Genomic DNA, 15,457 nt, shown 5'->3' with positions numbered 1-15,457 from the left:
GGCATCAATGTGGACTTCAACAGTTTCCTCATTTCCCCTTCCCCCATCTCACCCTAGTTCTAAACTTCCAGCTCAATAACTGTCCCCATGAGTTGTCCAGACTTGTCCTACCTGCCTATCTCCTTTTCCACCTATCCACTCCGCCCTCTCCTCCCTGACCTATCAACTTCATCCCCTCCCCGACTCACCCATTGTACTCTATGCTACTTTCTCCCCACCCCCACCCTCCTCTAGCTTATCTCTCCATGCTTCAGGCTCTCTGCCTTTATTCCTGATGAAGGGCTTTTGCCCGAAACGTCGATTTTGCTGCTCCTTGGATGCTGCCTGGACTGCTGTGCTCTTCCAGCACCACTAATCCAGAATCTGGTTTCCAGCATCTGCAGTCATTGTTTTTACCTTGTTGTTTTTATCTCCTTTTCCACCTATCCACTCCACTCTCTCCTCCCTGACCTATCACCTTCATGCCCTCCCCCACTCACCTATTGTAGTCTATGCTATTTTCTCCCCACCCCTACCCTCCTCAGTTTATCTCTCCACGCTTCAGGCTCTCTGCCTTTATTCCTGATGCCTTTGCCCAAAATATCGATTTCGCTGCTCCTTGGATACTGCCTGAACTGCTGTGCTCTTCCAGCACCACTAATCCAAAGGCAGTGTGCTGCCAATTGTCACTCTGTCCTCATTCTTAAGTAATTGTTTCACTGTCTGGAACCCCACCTGTTTAATATTATTATAATGTTAACCAAGAAGGCTTAACATACAAGTTAGCCGTTGAATAATTCATATGTGTGTCTTAAGCCTTTCTTTTTACTGCCTGTAAACTGCTGTGGGATAGTTTCTTAATACTCTCAATTAGTTTGGCATTTCCTCTGAATAACATGCAGATGAAAGAATGCATCTGTCAGATACCATGGGCATTACCCATATCATACTTATAAACTGAACACAGGCTGGAAAAACATGAGGATAACCACAGTAAACCTTTAATTAAGCCGACCCATAGAACTTACATGTAAACACTTTATGAGTAGGAACCCATTTTTTACTATCTTGCAGAATTTGCTTGCACATTTTAATAAACTTGAGATAAATAGGGAACATCTGTATTGTTCCAGTATGTTAGAAATCTCCAAGCTCTGGAAGTGATTTGAAACTGATTACGTTCTTGTGTTCATGTTAAATAGAGCATCCACCAGCAAGGCTTTACTGTCATATTTTTGCCAGATTTATCTCCCTCTTGACAGCGATGACATTTGAAAAGAACGCGGGTTCGCTTTGTCCCAACCAGGTGGTTTAAAGTAAATGCTAATGAATCAAGGATCCACTTGTAAATCACAAACTAGCTTGACAGGATTGGACACACTGTGCTGCAACAAATCACTGTTGTAAAGATTCCAGAACTATACCTTAAATAAGCTCCAGAAACATACATAGCAATGTGATCATCTTAGAACATACGCTAAGGTAGACACTTCAGATAATACGTAAAGCTAATACATTTAAACTTTTTTTAAGTTTTAAGAAAGTTTCATCATTCAAGTTTATAATAAGAACCCATCAATTTCTCACAATTCCGATATTGAATCAACCTTTGATCAAAACAAAATTTAGTCCATGTTTTAGCCAATGTGGCTGCATTCCAATTCATGCTATGAGCTTCATTTGTCCTTTTACTGCTTGTTTAATGTGTATATTTTATCACAAATGTAAACATTCTCATTGCTTAACAAGAAAATTATATTCAAATATACCATTGCAAGAAGCAGAGGGCTTTTTCTTACCATAATTTGGCAACATTTCATTTCATATCGAGTTTCATGAAGGGTTTGCTCCAAGCAGCCTATGGAATCTTTCCTGCTATCAGCCGAGTCCAACCTCTCACCAGCTACCTATCACCAGCTGGTTGTGCCACTCCTGTCTGATGCTAGCCTAATTGTCGCACTTGACACAGCTAGAAGTAATCGCCATGACCTGGTCCTATGCCACCTTTAAAAAGACCGTTCTGCACCTATGAAGGTACTGTCAATCCAGAGATGTCTTGACTGGTTTGTGGTGCCTGTCTGAAACATGGTAGATTCAGGGAAATTGGCACCCTGCTTTGCAGACAGGAACCTGGAGGTCCTACTAAATAGAGTTATCCAAGGATTGTTCCCCTGAAGACTGGCAGAGGAGGGCTTGACACCACACCCTGCCAGGCTGGTTTGAGGTTACCAGCTGAGTCCATGCAGTCTCAATCATTTAAAGGAAGGGCCAGTCGTGAAGAGAGAATGTCTCTGCTCTGCCAGGATGGATGCCACCATCTTCTCTTTTCTACCTCACACTCACTCCCTCTCTGCCACTGCACCTATCTTTCATCAAGTCTCATTTTCTACCACTCTTACTTCTCTCACGCTTTGCTTACTCAATTTGCTACACCCAGTTCCTCCATACCACTAACTCTGCATGGCCTGCTATCTGCCCACTCATTCATTCATGCCACCTCGTCACATTACCACCATTTTTATTTGCACTAGCAGCTGTGTCACCAACTTTCAACTCACTCATTTCTTCCTTTGCTTCAGGAGGTAGCAGCTCACAACAGGGCAGAACAAGCCAAGATGGATTTTGGGGTGTCCAACATTCTGCCTTGGAGAGAGGATCCTGACCCTGACCATCTCAAGTGACTGAATGACCATGCCCAAGCCTCTGAAGTGGTAAAAAGGCTATTCGTGACTTACTGTAACAGGATGCTTCCTGCATGTGCTGCTGGCACATTATGGAGATGTGAGGTTGTTCAGAAACATGTCCACCCCCTTGACTGATGAATGCTGACAACCATGTCAAGCTGCCTGGCTTTGTGTCTGGGCAAGGCAAGGCAGGGCTTTTTGAGCATGGAGGTGTGCATTAAGTAAATGAATACTGAGAAAGCAAGCAAGCAGCCTTGCAATCTTGTCCCGTCCACATGCTGGATTCTTGTCACTGTGAACTAAGTGTCCTTGTAGCAGCATTGCAATGAGAGGTGCCAATGGGCTCCAAATACAACTTTGAAGATCTGAAGCATACTGTAAGTTCATAGGAATGTTCTATTAAGGTACAAAATAGATGACATGTCTTAAATGCGGTGTTACCTTGGAAGATGCCCTGTGTTATTGGTGTTGGTGCCCAAGGGGGAAGCATGGAATGACCATCCGGAGTGACCTGCTAGCACTCTAAATTTCTTGACAGGAACTCCTGGCTTTCTATTTCAAATTGGCATGTGGTAGGTTGAGAACATGAATATTAGCAATGTAATCAGGTAGTACTGAGGGTAATAAAGAGCAATAATCCTCATTAAAGCATTCTTGTTGCTCACTAGTGAGAATTTCATTTCAACATCTGGAAATTAATTGGAAATTGTGACTTGCTGCTGACGCCAAGAAGTCCTCATATGACTTCTCATGTGACTGTCCCAAATTACTTGTCATAACCCAGTCAGGCCCTGGGAAGTTTCCACCCATAAAGTATTTTATATGTTTTCAGAGACGTTCCATCAGAATTCACAAACCAAACAATTAAGGCAACAGTCCACCAAAGACTAAATCAGTAAAAGCAAGCAGTTACAATGTTCAGTAGCTGGTCCCAGTTCATAACATCACAATTAGTCTCAAAGTCCCTTGAAAGGGATAGTAATCAACTAGGAATCTAATTTTTCAGGACAGTCTGGCAACTCCTGCAGTGCAATGTATAACTTTATCTGTGTGTCAAAAATCTTGTTGACACAGTATCTACAGTCATAAGATCATCAGAATATTACTGTAGCAGTCCCTCAGGATAGTGTCCTAAACTCAACCATCTTTAATAGCCTCATCTGTGACCTTCTTACTATAATAAGATCAGAGGTGGGATGTTTCCTCATGGTTGCACAATGTACAAATGGAGCAAGGAAAACATTCAAGATTGGAAAGATACGTTGCCAGTAACAGCCATGTCACACAAGCGCTAGGCAATGAGCATTTCCAACAAGAGGGAATCCAGCTGCCAGCCCTTGACATTCACTGCCAATATCATCATTGAATCCCACACCATCAGCATCCTGGAGGTAACAATGAACCAGAAACTGAAATGGACTAACCAGATAAATGCTACAAGATCAAGTCAGAGGCTATAAATTCTGTAGCAAGTAACTCTTATACTGACTTATCAAAGTCTGACCATCATCTACAAGGCACAGTCAAGAGTGTGATAGTATACTATCCATTTGCTTGGAAGAGAGTAGCCCCAGCTACACCGAATAAGCTTGATACCACCCAAGAGAAAGATGCCCATTTGATTGGCAACCCATGCAGCACTTTCAACATTCAACACTAATGCACAGTGGTACCTTTGCATGTATTATACAAGGTCTACACCAAGGCTCTTTAGACAACATCTATCACCTAGAAGAACAAGGACAACAGATACATGGGAACTCCACCCGCCTGCAAGTTTCCTACCAATCACAAACTATCTGATTTGGATTTAGATCACCATATAGAGTTATAGAGTCATAGAGATGTACAGCATGGAAACAGACCCTTTAGTCCAATCCGTCCATGCCGACCAGTTATCCAAACCCAATCTAGTCCCACCTGCCAGCAGTTCAAAACCCTGGAAATGCAAGCCTAAAAGCATTATATGTGTTCCTACACCCTAAGGACTGCAACACTTCAGGAAGGTAGCTCATCACTATGACCACCACTATGCCACCTCCAAGACAATCAGTTCCAACCCATCCAGTAATACAACCATGCTATGAATGAATAAAAAAATTGCCACTTAGGTGAGAATATGGTGGTGGCCTGGAACACAACTCCAATACAAAAGAAAAAAATTGTTAACTCACGAATAATGGTTCTGATATTTTTGTTTAAAGGTGATTTTTCCAAAAGATAAAATTTGGAGAAACAAATGAAATGATAGTTCTTCATTTTTCAGTTTTTCAGATGTGTTCGTGCATTGGAATCTCATTGGCGTGACAATAAATGCTTTAAGCTGCATATAATTTAGTTCCTTGTCTGCATTTTATCAAACTGAAATTTGACTTGCTAGTCTGATGAAATCCATACTAATTTTTAATGGTTTAAGATGTTCGAGGATATTAAATATTTAGTTATTGATTGAAATAAGTGAAAGACTGTATTTACTTAAGCAGAGTGACTAGTGGCACTATTTAACAATAAAGTTGAATTAGAGCATGGAAGTGATCAATGATTTCAATGAAAATATCTCTTGTATAGATAGCAGAGATTTTGTGGCACACTGCTAGCATCCCTGCTTCTGAGCCAGAAGCTTTGGATTCAAGTCTCACTCCAGGACTTGTTGGCCAAGGAACATGAGTTCATAATGTGGCCAAACAGGCTAAGTATCAACTTGTAAATCATTCCAATACACATCAATGTCAAGCACTAAACATGGAGGAGATTCTTAGTTAGCCTTGTGATGCAAAACATTGGAGTCTCTACCATCACTCTATACTTGTAGGCCACTGCCTATATATGTATTCATATATATATATATATATATGTATAAAATCATGTGTGCATGTTGCCACACAATTGAGATACCTTGGGAGTGGGGGGGGGGGGGGGGGGGGGGGGGAGGGGGTGTAGGTGGGGAGGGTTGGCATCATCATTCCTGCATTATCTAAATGTAACTCAAATGAGGAACATGGATTATGTTTACTTTGAAGTGCTCTAGTGGGCTTATTTCCAGCTAAACTAATACATACAAAACAGAGTAATCTTGAGACACAGGCTATGCTTTGAGTGCTATAGTGCAGTGAGCCTGGGGGGTCAGGTGATAACGTCTGGGTATGTGGATCATTTGCACATTGAGATTTTAAAGACACATCATTCTAAATGAGATAGCACAATGTCCCCTTTGTTTCCAAACATAGCTTTATATACTATGAATGAAAACACATAAATATTGGACAATAGCAAACTTAGTTAGGCAGAAATGAGGATTACAAAATATATAACTACAGAGGTCTAAGAGGTCAGAAGTCATTTCAGCTTTTGACAACTCTTCTAGATCTTGTAATGTTAGAAATGGAAATATGGATTTTTCCCTTGGTTGCTCTTGGTCTGTAAATGTCACTGGTGTGCTGATTGTTGGCCTGGCATTCCATTACTCCATTATCATCTGGGTGTGCTCTTTCATGTTCACTGTGCACAACTGGCAAATTATACACTTCTCTTTAGCTGGTTTCTGTTCCTCCAAAGCGTTGCTTCATCAGTTGTTTTGACTTCATATTTCCTGGGCTCACGATGCACTTTAGAAGCCACTGTAGGGAACCATCTTCCCATTGTGGACTTTGTTATTCCGACCCTTTTCTCCTACATGTAGCTGCGGTAATTCTACATCCGCGTAGAAAGTATACACCACCTTCACTCTCCTTTGTTTATTGAGAGGTGTATCCTGTGTCTCAGATAATTTGGGTAAGTTTGGCAAAATCATTTTTGCCTGCCTTTTGACATGATCTGTGTTGGAGATGGTAACCCACCTTCAGAAGTGTAGCTCTGAGGTGTGAAATGGCACAACACAAATCTTGACTCATTGTCCTTCATTTCAGGATGAGTGATCTGGGGTAATGTGGTGAGGTCATGATGAAAATTCGGTCTAAACCACAAGAGTCTGTGACCATCAATTGATGAGTTGATGCCATTCCCAGCATTGACCTCCAGTTTCAGAAATCGTTGTAATGAAAAAATATCAGAGGTCCTCACAGAAGAAAGAGAAAAGGCGGGAAGATAGGACATCACATGGCACCACCAAATTGGCATATATTCCTGAATAACTTCCTGTATACCATGGCTTTCTTCAAGTCCACTGAGCAGGCTGAATATGGTATTCAGTGTGCCTGCTACTGAAGGGCTTGATGTATTCTTTACTTATCTCATAATTGGAAGTTAAAAGAAATAATTGGTGTCTAAAATGAACTTGTGTCCATTCAAATTGATCAGTGATGATTGTGGACTAAGGGCCTGATGGAATCTTGTGTTAGGGTGGAGGTTTTCTGTGTTGCTGTGGTTAGTGACTCTGGAATATCTTGCACATATTCACTAACATTTGATATCACTGTTAATTCCTGGTCAATATGTCCTTGGTTTAAGTTATGACAATGTGTCTTGGTGGAGAGCTTTGGGCACATATGTTTTATTTTTTAAAAATCACAGCTCTCGAGTTACTGAGCTCATCTCAGAGGGCAGCATGGTGGCTCAGCGGTTAGCACTGCTGCCTCACAACATCAGGGACCTGGGTTCGAGCACAGCCTCGGTTGACTGTCTGTGTGGAGTTTGTACATTCTCTCAGTGCCTGCATGGGTTTCCTCCCACAGTGAAAAAGATGTGCAGGTTAGGTGAATTGGCCATGCTAAATTGCCCATAGTGTTCAGGAATGTGTAGGTTTAGGTGCATTATTCAGGGGGAATGGGTTTGGGTGGGATACTTCTCGGAGGGTTGGTATGCACTTGTTGGGCCACAGGGCCTGTTTAGACACAGTAGGGAATCTATGGAATCTCTAAAGCCAAAAGTACCTGAAAATAGAGTCATAGAGATGTACAACATGGAAACAGACCCTTCGGTCCTACCTGTCCATGCCGACCAGATATCCCAACCCAATCTAGTCCCACCTGCCAGCACCTAGCTCATATACCTCCAAACCCTTCCCATTCATATACCCATCCAAATGCCTCTTAAATGTTGTAATTGTACCAGCCTCAACACTTCTTCTGGCAGCTCATTCCACACACGTAACACCCTCTGCGTGAAAAAGTTGCCCCTTAAGTCCTGTTTATATCTTTCCCCTCTCACCCTAAACCTATGCCCTCTAGTTCTGGACTCCCCGATCCCAGGGAAAAGACTTTACTTATTTATCCTATCCATGCCCCTCATAATTTTGTAAACCTCTATAAGGTCACCCCTCAGCCTCCGACACTCCAGGGAAAACAGCCCCAGCCTGCTCAGCCTCTCCCTATAGCTCAAATCCTCCAACTCTGGCAACATCCTTGTAAATCTTTTCTGAACCCTTTCCAGTTTCACAACATCTTTCCGATAGGGAGGAGACCAGAATTGCACACAATATTCTAACAATGGCCAAACCAATGTCCTGTACAGCCGCAACATGACCTCCCAATGCCTTTTTCACTATCCTATCTACCTGCGACTCCACTTTCAAGGAGCTATGAACCTGCACTCCAAGGTGTCTTTGTTCAGCAACACTCCCTAGGACATTACCATTAAGTGAATAAGTCCTGCTAAGATTTGCTTTCCCAAAAAACAGCACCTCGCATTTATCTGAATCCATCTGCCACTTCTAGGCCCATTAGCTCATCTGATCAAGATCCTGTTGTAATCTGAGGTAGCCCTCTTTGCTGTCCAGTACACCTCTCATTTTGGTGTCATCTGCAAACTTACTAAATGTACCTCTTGTGCTTGCATCCAAATCATTTATACAAATGACAAAAAGTAGAGTACCCCAAGCACCGATCCTTGTGGCACTCCACTGGTCACAGGCCTCCAGTCTGAAAAACAACCTTCCACCACCACCCTCTGTCTTCTACCTTTGAGCCAGTTCTCTATCCACATGGCTAGTTCTCCCTGTATTCTGTGAGATCTAACCATGCTAATCAGTCTCCCATGGGGAATCTTGTCGAACGTCTTACTGAAGTCCATATAGATCACATCTACCACTCTGCCCTCATCGATCCTCTTTGTTACTTCTTCAAAAATTCAATCAAGTTTGTAAGACATGATTTCCCACGCACAAAGCCGTGTCGACTATCCCTAATCAGTCCTTGCCTTTCCAAATACATGTACATCCTGTCCCTCAGGATTCCCTTCAACAACTTGCCCAACACCGAGGTCAGGCTCACTGGTCTATAGTTCCCTGGCTTGTCCTTACCACCGTTCTTAAACAGTGGCAACACATTAGCCAACCTCCAGTCTTCTGGCAGCGCACCTGTGACTAGCGATGATACAAACATCTCAGCAAGAGGCCCAGCAATCACTTCTCTAGCTTCCCACAGAGTTTTAGGGTACACCTGATCAGGTCCTGTGGATTTATTCAACTTCATGCGTTTCAAGACGTCCAGCACTGCCTCCTCTGTAATATGAACATTTTTCAAGGTGTCACCATCTATTTTGCTACTTTCTATGTCTTCCATATTCTTTTCCACAGTAAATACTGACGCAAAATACTTGTTTAGTATTCCCCCCCATTTTCTGCGGCTCCACACAAAGGTCACCTTGCTGATCTTTGAGGGGTAAAAATCAACAAGGTGAGCAGATAAAGGGGGCGCAGTGGTAGTCTGGCGCACTGACCTCTACACTGCTGAAGCCAAACGCCAACTCAAGGACACCTCTTCCTACTGCCCCCTCGACCATGAACCCACCCCCCCATCACCAAACCATACAGAACCTCATCACCTCAGGAGATCTCCCACCCACAACTTCCAACCTCATAGTCCGGGAACCCCGCACTGCCCGGTTCTACCTCCTTCCCAAGATCCACAAGCCTGACCACCCTGGCCGACCCATTGTCTCAGCATGCTCCTGCCCCACTGAACTCATCTCTACCTACCTCGAAACTGTCCTATCCCCCCTAGTCCAGGAACTCCCCACATACATTTGAGACACCACCCACGCCCTCCACCTCCTCCAAGACCTCCGTTTCCCCAGTCCCCAATGCCTCATCTTCACCATAGATATCCAATCCCTCTACGCCTCCATCTGCCATGACTAGGGCCTCCAAGCCCTCCGTTTTTTCCTCTCCAGACGTCCCCAACAGCACCCTTCCACCCAACACTCTCATTCGTTTGGCCAAACTGGTCCTCACCCTTAACAATTTCTCCTTTGAATCCTCCCACTGCCTCCAGACCAAAGAGGTAGCCATGGGCACACGTATGGGCCCCAGCTATGCCTGTCTCTTTGTTGGCTATGTAGAACAGTTGAACTTCCATAATTACACTGGCACCACTCCCCACCTCTTCCTCCGCTACATCGATGACTGCATTGGTGCCACCTCATGCTCCCGCGAGAAGGTTGAGCAATTCATCAACTTCACCAACACATTCCACCGTGACCTTAAATTTACCTGGACCATCTCTGACACCTCCCTCCCCTTCCTGGAACTCTCCATCTCCATTAATGATGACCGACTTGACACTGACATTTTTTACAACCCACCGACTCACACAGCTACCTGGATTACACCTCTTCCCACCCTACCTCTTGCAAAAATGCCATCCCGTATTCCCAATTCCTCCACCTCTGCTGTATCTGCTCCCAGGAGGACCAGTTCCACCACAGAACACACCAGATGGCCTCCTTTTTTAGAGACCGCAATTTCCCTTCCCACGTGGTTAAAGATGCCCTCCAACGCATCTCATCCACATCCCGCACCTCCGCCCTCAGACCTCACCCCTCCAACCGTAACAAGGACAGAACACCCCTGGTGCTCACCTTCCACCCTACCAACCTTTGCATAAACCAAATCATCCACTGACATTTCCGCCACCTCCAAAGAGACCCCACCACCAGGGATATATTTCCCTCCCCACCCCTTTCCACCTTCCACAAAGACTGTTCCCTCCATGACTACCTGGTCAGGTCCACGCCCCCCTACAACCCACCCTCCCATCCTGGCACCTTCCTCTGCCACCTCAGGAACTGTAAAACCTGCGCCCACAACCTCCTCCCTCACCTCTATCCAAGGCCCTAAATGAGCCTTCCACATCCATCAAAGTTTTACTTGCACATCCACTAATATCATTTATTGTATCCGTTGCTCCCGATGCGGTCTCCACTACATTGGGGAGACTGGGTGGCTCCTAGCAGAGCACTTTAGGGAACATCTCCGGGACACCCGCACCAATCAACCACACCGCCCTGTGGCCCAACATTTCAACTCCCCCTCCCACTCTGCTGAGGGCATGGAGGTCCTGGGCATCCTTCACCGCTGCTCCCTCACCACCAGACGCCTGGAGGAAGAACACCTCATCTTCCGCCTCGGAACACTTCAACCCCAGGGCATCAATGTGGACTTCAACAGTTTCCTCATTTCCCCTTCCCCCACCTCACCCTAGTTCCAAACTTCCAGCTCAGCACTGTCCCATGACTTGTCCGGACTTATCCTACCTGCCTATCTCCTTTTCCACCTATCCACTCCACCCTCTCCTCCTTGACCTATCATCCCCTCCCCGACTCACCCATTGTACTCTATGCTACTTTCTCCCCACCCCCACCCTCCTCTAGCTTATCTCTCCATTCTTCGGGCTCACTGCCTTTATTCCTGATGAAGGGCTTTAGCCTGAAACGTCGATTTCACTGCTCCTTGGATGCTGCCTGAACTGCTGTGCTCTTCCAGCACCACTAATCCAGAATCTGGTTTCCAGCATCTGCAGTCATTGTTTTTACCTCGTTGATCTTTGAGGGGCTCTATTCTCTCCCTAGTTACACTTTTGTCCTTAATGTATTTGTAAACACCCTTTGGATTCCCCTTAACTCTATTTGCCAAAGCTATTTCATGTCCCCTTTTTGTCCCCCGATTTCCCTCTTAAGTATACTCCTACAGCCTTTATACTCTTCTAAGAATTCACTCTTTCTATACTTTGCATTTGCTTTTGTCTTTTTCTTAACCAAACCCTCAATTTCTTTAGTCATCCAGCATTCCCTATACCTACCAGCCTTTCCATTCACCCTAACAGGAATATACTTTCTCTGGATTCTCGTTATCTCATTTCTGAAGGCTTCCCATTTTCCAGCCATCCCTTTACCTGCAAACATCTGCCCCCAATCAGCGTTTGAAAGTTCTTGCCTAATGCCATCAAAATTGGCCTTTCTCCAATTTAGAACTTCAACTTTTAGATCTGGTCTATCCTTTTCCATCACTATTTTAAATCTAATTGAATTATGGTCGCTGGCCCCAAAGTGCTCCTCCACTGACACCTCAGTCACCTGCTCTGCCTTATTTCCCAACAGTAGGTCAAGTTTTGCACCTTCTCTAGTAGGTATATCCACATACTGAATCAGAAAATTTTCTTGCACACACTTAACAAATTCCTCTTCATCTAACCCCTTAACATTATGGCAGTCCCAGTCTAAAAGTTAAAATCCCCTACCATAACCACCCTATTATTCTTACAGATAGCTGAGATCTCCTTACAAGTTTTTTCCCCAATTTCCCTCTGACTATTAGGGGGTCTATAATACAATCACAGTAACTTCCCTGGATGTATTTCTAGGAATATCCTCCCTCAATATAGCTGTAATGCTATCTATTCAAAAATGCCATTCACCCTCCTCTCTTGCCTCCCTGTCTATCCTTCCTGTAGCATTTGTATCCTGGAACATTAAGCTGCCAGTCCTGCCCATCCTTGAGCCATGTTTCTGTAATTGCTATGATATCCCAGTCCCATGTTCCTAACTATGCCCTGAGTTCATCTGCCTTCCCTGTTAGGCCCCTTGCATTGAAATAAATGCAGTTTAATTTATTAGTTGTACCTTGTCCCTGCCTGCCCTGACTGCTTAACTCACTTCTGTTCTCAACTGTACCAGTCTCTGATTGATCTCTTTCCTCGTTATCTCCCTGGATCTCCCCCCACGTTACTAGTTTAAATCCTCCCAAGAAGCTCTAACAAATTTCCCTGCCAGTATATTAGTCCCCTTCCAATTTACGTGCAAACCGTCCTTCTTGCACATGTCACTTCTACCTCAGAAGAGATTCCGATGATCCAAAAATGTGAATCCTTCTCCCATACACCAGCTCCTCAGCCATGCATTCATCTGCTCTATCCTCCTATTCCTGCCCTCACTAACTCATAGCACCGAGAATAATTCAGATATTACTACTCTCGAGGACCTCCTTTTTAAATTCCTGCTTATCTCTCTGTAATCTCCCTTCAGAATCTCAACCTTTTACCTTCCTATGTTGTTGATTCCAATGTGGACAATGACCTCTTGCTGGTCCCTCTCCCCCTTGAAAACATTCTGCACTCTCTCTGAGACAACCTTGTCTATCTATCACTTGTTTTATTGTGCCAGGTCATCTTGCAATAACTTCCCACAGTACTGTCAGTTGTGAGTGGTTTGCTGTTCCTGATTGAATCTGGTCATATTTGTACCAGCTGAAAAGCAATAGATTAGTTTGGAGCACATATTCCACCTCAGTCCCCTTGCAGGTCCAGTGGAACATAGGCATCTTTGCTCAGGTTTAGTAATCTGCTCATAGTATCTAATGTGCCCATTTTGATTCAAGATTTGTAGCCAACATCAAGGTCAAATCCTAGTACTTTTACCACGTCATTGAGACTTAGGGGTGCATTTATCACCATTTTCTCATCAGTTTTCTCAATGAAATGATCATCAAACAGGTACATATGGAATCTTGTGATACCAAATATGAGAGCAAATGTTTCATGGTCTGTGGTAGAATAATTGGACTGCACTCAAGATAGACTTTCATGTTCAACCAAAATAATTTACTATCTTACAAGATGCCATTTCTGTAAGCATTAACTTCCAGGATTATCTTCATCCTTGAGTCCTAGTACTGCAAGATCAATGTTTTGGCTGACAACACTTATTTGAGACTTGAATATTTGTTGATGGTCCCCCTACCATACATATGGAATGTCTTTCTTTCAGAGCTCTGATAATGATGGTGCTTTGTGACAAATGTTTGGAATATATGGTACTCAGAAATTAAAGAATCCAAGACACTCCTGTAGGTCTGGGCAGCACGGTGGCACAGTGGTTAGCACTGCTGCCTCACAGTGCCAGAGACCCAGGTTCAATTCCCGCCTCAAGCGACTGACTGTGTGGAGTTTGCACGTTCTCCCCATGTCTGTGTGGGTTTCCTCCGGGTGCTCCGGTTTCCTCCCACAGTCCAAAGATGTGCAGGTCAGGTGAATTGGCCATGCTAAATTGCCCGTAGTGTTAGGTAAGGGGTATGGGTGGGTTGCGGGTCAGTGTGGACATGTTGGGCCGAAGGGCCTGTTTCCACACTGTAATGTAATCTAATCTAAGTCTTCTTTGTCTTGTCAATTTTGCCTGTGTCCAAACAGGCTCCATAACCTTAATAAATAGAGCTAAAAAAATAAATCTGACATGTGTTCAAATGGCTTTTCTTGCTTTAAAAAATTGAACCTCTGTGGCAAGTTACTGCTATCAGTGAGTGAAACTTCTGATCATGCTCTTTCTTGGATTTGCGAATTCCTCATTCTCTGCAGCAGTGCTTTTGCATCCAAATATATTTCCTCTAATTCTGTTCACATGCTGTTGGAACATATCCTGACAGAAAAATCAAATCTAATCTCTAGAAATATCTCCTCCAAATAGTGTTGTAAAGGTAGTGACTTCCTGAGATTCCTTGGCTAAATGTATCAACCAACATCTGTGTTCAGACATCTTCAATCTAGAAGTTACCTGATTGCTCTGTCCTTCCTTAATACACAAGTAATTGAGCTACACCAGTCAGTATGGTGATCCACATAGTATAAGAAGCCATTGTTTTTCAAAATGTGATGCTACACTTACTTGGAGGTTTAATTGACAGAATTACTTCTTCTTTAAGGAGCAATACAGCATCAATATTGAAGCTTCCTCTTTTGCCAAACCTGCCCAAGTAAGATTGTTGTAAATCCTGGACTGAATCAATGCATAAAAGTTTGGTCTTTTCTGCTATCATGGTAATTTTGTGGATAGTCACAATTTTTATTATTCATTGGTGGGACATGGGAGTTGTTGGTTGGGCAAGCATTTGTTGTCCATCCTTAGTTACTCTTAAAAAGGTGTTGATGTAATGCCTTCTTGAACTGCTGTAGTCAATGTTGAGGTCATACACAATAGCCCCACCATTTCTGGTCCACTTGTTCGACCAGATAAAATATTGATGGCTTTCCATTCTGAATTGCCATAGCTGTAATGTATTGTTAGTGCACTAATGCAAGGGATTGGCAACCCATTATATGCAGTTAAGTGAGCAGCTGTCTGGTAGCATTGAGTTCCAATGCTCTCAGTACACATCGTTCAGAATTCAGACTGTTAGAATATTTGTACTAGCTCCCATTCAGAGAAAATGACAATGATTGTGATAATACAACACTGGCTGGCTGACTTGACTAGATGGTTAGTCTGGATCAAATTGATGCCAACAACCAAGCTGTTCAAGCTCTGTTCCTGTTGGGGTGAATTTGGGACTTGCCTCCTTACCCTATTGGTTGTGTTAGAACATAGAACATAGAAGAATACAGCGCAGTACAGGCCCTTCAGCCCTCGATGTTGCGCCGATCAAAGCCCACCTAACCTACACTAACCCACTATCCTCCATATACCTATCCAATGCCCGCTTAAATACCCATAAAGAGGGAGAGTCCACTACTGCTACTGGCAGGGCATTCCATGAACTTACGACTCGCTGAGTGAAGAACCTACCCCTAACATCAGTCCTATATCTACCCCCC

Source organism: Chiloscyllium punctatum, chromosome 12, assembly GCF_047496795.1.
Source record: "Chiloscyllium punctatum isolate Juve2018m chromosome 12, sChiPun1.3, whole genome shotgun sequence".
In the NCBI taxonomy this organism is placed as follows: domain Eukaryota; kingdom Metazoa; phylum Chordata; class Chondrichthyes; order Orectolobiformes; family Hemiscylliidae; genus Chiloscyllium; species Chiloscyllium punctatum.
This window is presented reverse-complemented; position numbering follows the sequence as displayed.